Source organism: Entelurus aequoreus, linkage group LG24 (genome assembly GCF_033978785.1).
Source record: "Entelurus aequoreus isolate RoL-2023_Sb linkage group LG24, RoL_Eaeq_v1.1, whole genome shotgun sequence".
NCBI lineage: Eukaryota > Metazoa > Chordata > Actinopteri > Syngnathiformes > Syngnathidae > Entelurus > Entelurus aequoreus.
Window position 1 is genome coordinate 22,698,702 of NC_084754.1, and position 6,000 is coordinate 22,704,701.

The following is a 6,000-nucleotide window of genomic DNA, read 5'->3' on the forward strand; positions in this document are numbered from 1 at the left end:
CATTGTTGTCTGTCTATCTGTGTTGGCCCTGCGATGAGGTGGCGACTTGTCCAGGGTGTACCCCGCCTTCCGCCCGATTGTAGCTGAGATAGGCTCCGGCACCCCCGCAACCCCGAAGGGAATAAGCGGTAGAAAATGGATGGATGGATGGATGGATTTAGGTTGCACATTAGAATAACAGGAACAAGAAGGGAGTCATTCGCTTTCATAAAAACGTTATCATAATGAAATTATGATATGAATGGGTCTAAAAAGTACTTGATAAAGTTGTTATTAGATACTTTTTGGTCCCATTTGCTTTTAACAAAATAAATCAAGTATTCTGAGTGTATCTTACCTTTCTGTATTTGTATCTGAAGCAGCAATAGGTATCCTCCATGGAAACGTACTTTGTAGGATCACATTCATTTTGTCTTAGAGTCCAGTTTAGAGAAGTATTTAATCTTGGATACAGTATATAATCCTCCATATTGGCAGACACATTCATTTATTTCAATTTCATTCCAAGCAATAAAACAATATTTTTGCATCTGACAAAAAAACACCCACAAACGCTGGTTTACTCTAATAAAAATACCATGTTTGTTATAAATACATCCATCCATCCATCCATTTTCTACCGCTTGTCCTGTTCGGGGTCGCGGGGGTGCTGGAGCCTATCTCAGCTGCATTCGGGCAGAAGGCAGGGTACACCCTGGACAAGTCGTCACCTCATCGCAGGGCCATTGTTATAAATATAGTTTAAAAAAATGTTTACTCGTTTACTTTTAAGTAGGCCAGATGACCATTGCATTGCATCATGACTTTATACTGGGGACTGACCTAAGCCAGCATTAGACGTGTTAAAATCCAAAAATATGGTAGTCCAGAAATGCACAGCGGCATGGTAAAGAAAAGACACATTTAATTGTGAATTGTTAAATAAAAGGCCTACATTTTGCAGGGAAAATGTGTAATAGATAGATTCAATTATGTATTTATTTCTAACCAACCAGTGCAATAAAGGTGTGTTGTGTGTATAACAGTAACCCTAAAATGTCTTTGGCATGACGTTAAAGTGCATCCGGCAGTGGAGGCTCCTCTATGGGGTCTTGGGGCACTAGGAGGTTAACCCCTTTACTACTGTTACCCCAGGTGGCCCTTGGCAAAGGCCTAGTACCTGACTGCCCCCTAGCCAGGGATACGGTGAAGACCTCAACGGCGGAGCAGGCGGAAGACGGTAAATGTAAGAACCACCACAACGGCTGCAATGGCAGAAGAAGGCACCCCCACATCCATGTGGGCCCAGTTATGGGGAAATAACAACCCAAGACCTCAACGGTGGAACAGGCGGAGGATGAATGCTAAACCTATGGAGCGTCACAACAGCTGCGATGATGGAAGAAGGCTGCAGCAGAAAAGGGTCTCCAGTCGTCTTGGACTCCATGCCACTGGACCCTGACCCGGATCTGTCAAGGATCGTGTGGTGACTGTCTGTGCACCAGTCTCTCCACGTTAAACAAAGTCACGCACAGGCATCCTCCATAAAGGGATACACCCCTACCAGGAGGATCGTCATACTCGTTTGAGTGACCGCCGATGATGATGAACCCTAAAATAATTTATGCATAGCTATTATACGCAATAAAATGGATGATACGAGATAAATAATCAAAAAATAAACACGGTGGAAGAGGGGTTAGTGCGTCTGCCTCACAATACGAAGGTCCTGGGTTAGATCCTGCGCTCGGGATCTTTCTGTGTGGAGTTTGCATGTCCTCCCCGTGACTGCGTGGGTTCCCTCCGGGTACTCCGGCTTCCTCCCACCTCCAAAGACATGCACCTGGGGATAGGTTGATTGGCAACACTAAATGGGCCCTAGTGTGTGAATGTGAGTGTGAATGTTGTCTGTCTATCTGTGTCATCTAGTCTATAAAATCCGCTACACCTCCTTGATACCAAAGTACATGTCAAACTACTTCCTTAACGTAAATGACCGCCATAACCACAACACCAGGGGGAACTCCACTAACCACGTTAAACCCAGATTCCGATCTAACAAAGGTCTTAAAGGCCTACTGAAACCCACTACTACCGACCACGCAGTCTGATAGTTTATATATCAATGATGAAATCTTAACATTGAAACACATGCCAATACGGCCGGGTTAACTTATAAAGTGCAATTTTAAAATTCCCGCCACACTTCCGGTTGAAAAACTCCTTTGGATATGATTTATGTGCGTGACGTCACAAAATCCACGGAAGTGGTTGGACCACATCGGACCGGATACCAAAACCTCTTGTTTTCTTCGACAAAATTCCACAGTATTCTGGACATCTGTGTTGGTGAATCTTTTGCAATTTGTTTAATGAACAATTGAGGTTGCAAAGAAGAACGTTGTAGGTGGGATCGATCGGTGTATTAGCGGCTAAGTACAATACTTACAGCAACACAACAAGGACTACTTACTACACCTAGCCGATGCTTGCCGCCAAACCCACGGATGAAGTCCTTCGTCGCGCCGTCGATCGCTGGAACGGAGGTGAGCACGTCTGTTGATGGGAAGATGAGGGCTGGTTGGCGTAGGTGGAGCGCTAATGTTTTTAGCGTAGTTCTGTGAGGTCCGGTTGCTAAGTTGCTAAATTAGCCTTAGCGTCGTTAGCAACAGCATTGTTAAGCCTTACCAGGCTGAGAATTTTTAACCGTGTAGTTACATGTACATGGTTTAATAGTATTGTTGATCTTCTGTCTATCCTTCCAGTCAGGGGTTTATTTCTCTTGTTTCTATCTTCATTTGAGAACGATGCTATCACATTAGCTCAGTAGCTAAGTGTGTCACCGATGTATTGTCGTGGAGATAAAAGTCACTTTAAATGTCCATTTCGCGTGCTCAACTCTCATTTTCAAGAGGATATAGTATCCGAGGTGGTTTAAAATACAAATCCGTGATCCACAATAGAAAAAGGAGAAAGTGTGGAATCCAATGAGCCAGCTTGTACCTAAGTTACGGTCAGAGCGAAAAAAGATACGTCCATCACTGCCTCTCTAGTCCTTCACTGTAACGTTCCTCATCTACGAATCTTTCATCCTCGCTCAAATTAATGGGGTAATCGTCGCTTTGTCGCTCCGAATCTCTCTCGCTCCATTGTAAACAAAGGAAAATTGTGAGGAATATTACCTCCTGTGACGTCACGCTACTTCCGGTACAGGCAAGGCTTTTTTTATCAGCGAGCAAAAGTTGCGAACTTTATCGTTAACTCATTCTCTTTCTATGCCACATCAATGTGGAATGCACTCCCAACAGGTGTAAAAGAAAGGGCATCTCTATCCTCCTTCAAAACCGCAATAAAAGTACACCTCCAGGCAACTTCAACCCTAAACTAACACCCTCCCCGGATTGTTAATAATCAAATGTAAATAATCAAATGTAGATACTTTTTCTTATGCTTTCTGATCTCTCTCTCTCTCTCTCTCTCTCTCTCTCTCTCTCTCTCTCTCTCTCTCTATGTCCACTACTTGCTGTAAATATCTTACCAAGTCAGACTTACACTGTTTCAATGTCCATTTCTCTGTTCTCAATTGTTGATGACTGAAGTGATGATAACAACCAAACCTAGCCCCCCCCCCCCCCCCCTCCACATAGTATATATCTGTATCATGAATCAATTTAAGTGGACCCCGACTTAAAGGCCTACTGAAACCCACTACTACCGACCACGCAGTCTGATAGTTTATATATCAATGATGAAATCTTAACATTGCAACACATGCCAATACGGCCGGGTTAACTTATAAAGTGCAATTTTAAATTTTCCGCTAAACTTCCGGTTGAAAACGTCTATATATGATGACGTATGCGCGTGACGTCAATTGTTGAAACGGAAGTATTGGTACCCCATTGAATCCAATACAAAAAAGCTATGTTTTCATCTCAAAATTCCACAGTATTCTGGACATCTGTGTTGGTGAATCTTTTCGAATTTGTTTAATGAACAATGAAGACTGCAAAGAAGAAAGTTTTAGGTGGGATCGGTGTATTAGCGGCTGGCTGTAGCAACACAACCAGGAGGACTTTGACTTGGATAGCAGACGCGCTAGCCGACGCTAGCCGACGCTAGCCGCCGACCGCACGGATGATCGGGTGAAGTCCTTCGTCCTTCCGTCGATCGCTGGAACGCAGGTGAGCACGGGTGTTGATGAGCAGATGAGGGCTGGCTGGCGTAGGTGGAGCGCTAATGTTTTTATCATAGCTCTGTGAGGTCCCGTTGCTAAGTTAGCTTCAATGGCCTCGTTAGCAACAGCATTGTTAAGCTTCGCCAAGCTGGAAATTATTAACCGTGTATTTACATGTCCATGGTTTAATAGTATTGTTGATCTTCTGTCTATCCTTCCAGTCAGGGATTTATTTATTTTGTTTCTATCTGCATTTGAGCCCGATGCTATCACGTTAGCTCAGTAGCTAAAGAACTTCGCCGATATATTGTCGTGGAGATAAAAGTGACTGTGAATGTCCATTTCGCGTTCTCGACTCTCATTTTCAAGAGGATATATTATCCGAGGTGGTTTAAAATACAAATCCGTGATCCACAATAGAAAAAGGAGAAAGTGTGGAATCCAATGAACCTTTGTACCTAAGTTACGGTCAGAGCGAAAAAAGATACGTCCTGCACTGCACTGTAGTCCTTCACTCTCACTATCCTCATCCACGAATCTTTCATCCTCGCTCAAATTAATGGGGTAATCGTCGCTTTCTCGGTCCGAATCTCTCTCGCTGCATTGTAAACAATGGGAAAATGTGAGGAGTCCTTCCTCCGGTGACGTCACGCTACTTCCGGTATAGGCAAGGCTTTTTTATTATCAGCGACCAAAAGTTGCGACCTTTATCGTCGTTGTTCTCTACTAAATCCTTTCAGCAAAAATATGGCAATATCGCGAAATGATCAAGTATGACACATAGAATGGATCTGCTATACCCGTTTAAATTTAAAAAATTAATTTCAGTAGGCCTTTAAACAAGTTGAAAAACTTATTCTGGTGTTACCATTTAGTGGTCAATTGTACGGAATATGTACTTCACTGTGCAATCTACTAATAAAAGTCTCAATCAATCAGTCAATCAAAATTGGCCCTGTGATGACGTGGCGACTTGTCCAGGGTGGGTTCCCTCCGGGTACTCCGGCTTCCTCCCACCTCCAAAGTCATGCACCTGGGGATAGGTTGATTGGCAACACTAAATGGTCCCTAGTGTGTGAAGGTGAGTGTAAAAGAAAGGGCATATCTATCCTCCTTCAAAACCGCACTAACAGAACACCTCCAGGCAACTACAACCCTAAACTAACACATAATACCTCTTCGGATTATAAATAATCAAATGTAAACAATCAAACAATCAAATGCAGACACTTTTTCTTACACTTTTTTTTATACTTTCTGATCTCTCTCTCTATGTCCACTACTTGCTATACATATCCTACCAAGTCAGTCCTACACTGTTTCAATATCCATTTCTCTGAGGATACAATTGTTGATGCTGATTGTTGATGACTGAAGTGTTGATACCAACCAAACCTAACCCCCAACCCCTCCATATCACACACCCCGGATTGTAAATAATGTAAATAATTCAATGTATACTCTGATGATTATCTTGTGTGATGACTGTATTATGATGTTAGTATATATTTGATAGTATATATCTGTATCATTAATCAATTTAAGTGGACCCCGACTTAAACAAGTTGAAAAACTTATTCGGGTGTTACCATGTAGTGGTCAATTGTACTTCACTGTGCAATCTACTAATAAAAGTTTCAATCAATCAAAAAACCCCACCTTCCGCCCGATTGCAGCTGAGATAGGCTCCAGCACCCCCCCGCGACCCCGAAAGGGATAAGCGGTAAAAAATGGATGGCTGGAAATAATAAACAAAGTCAACGTTTGTTTGTTTTCTGGGGCTTAAAAAAAACGTTCTGCTCCGTTGCCAGTGAGAGCGCTGTTGAGCCCAAATAAAAATAAAA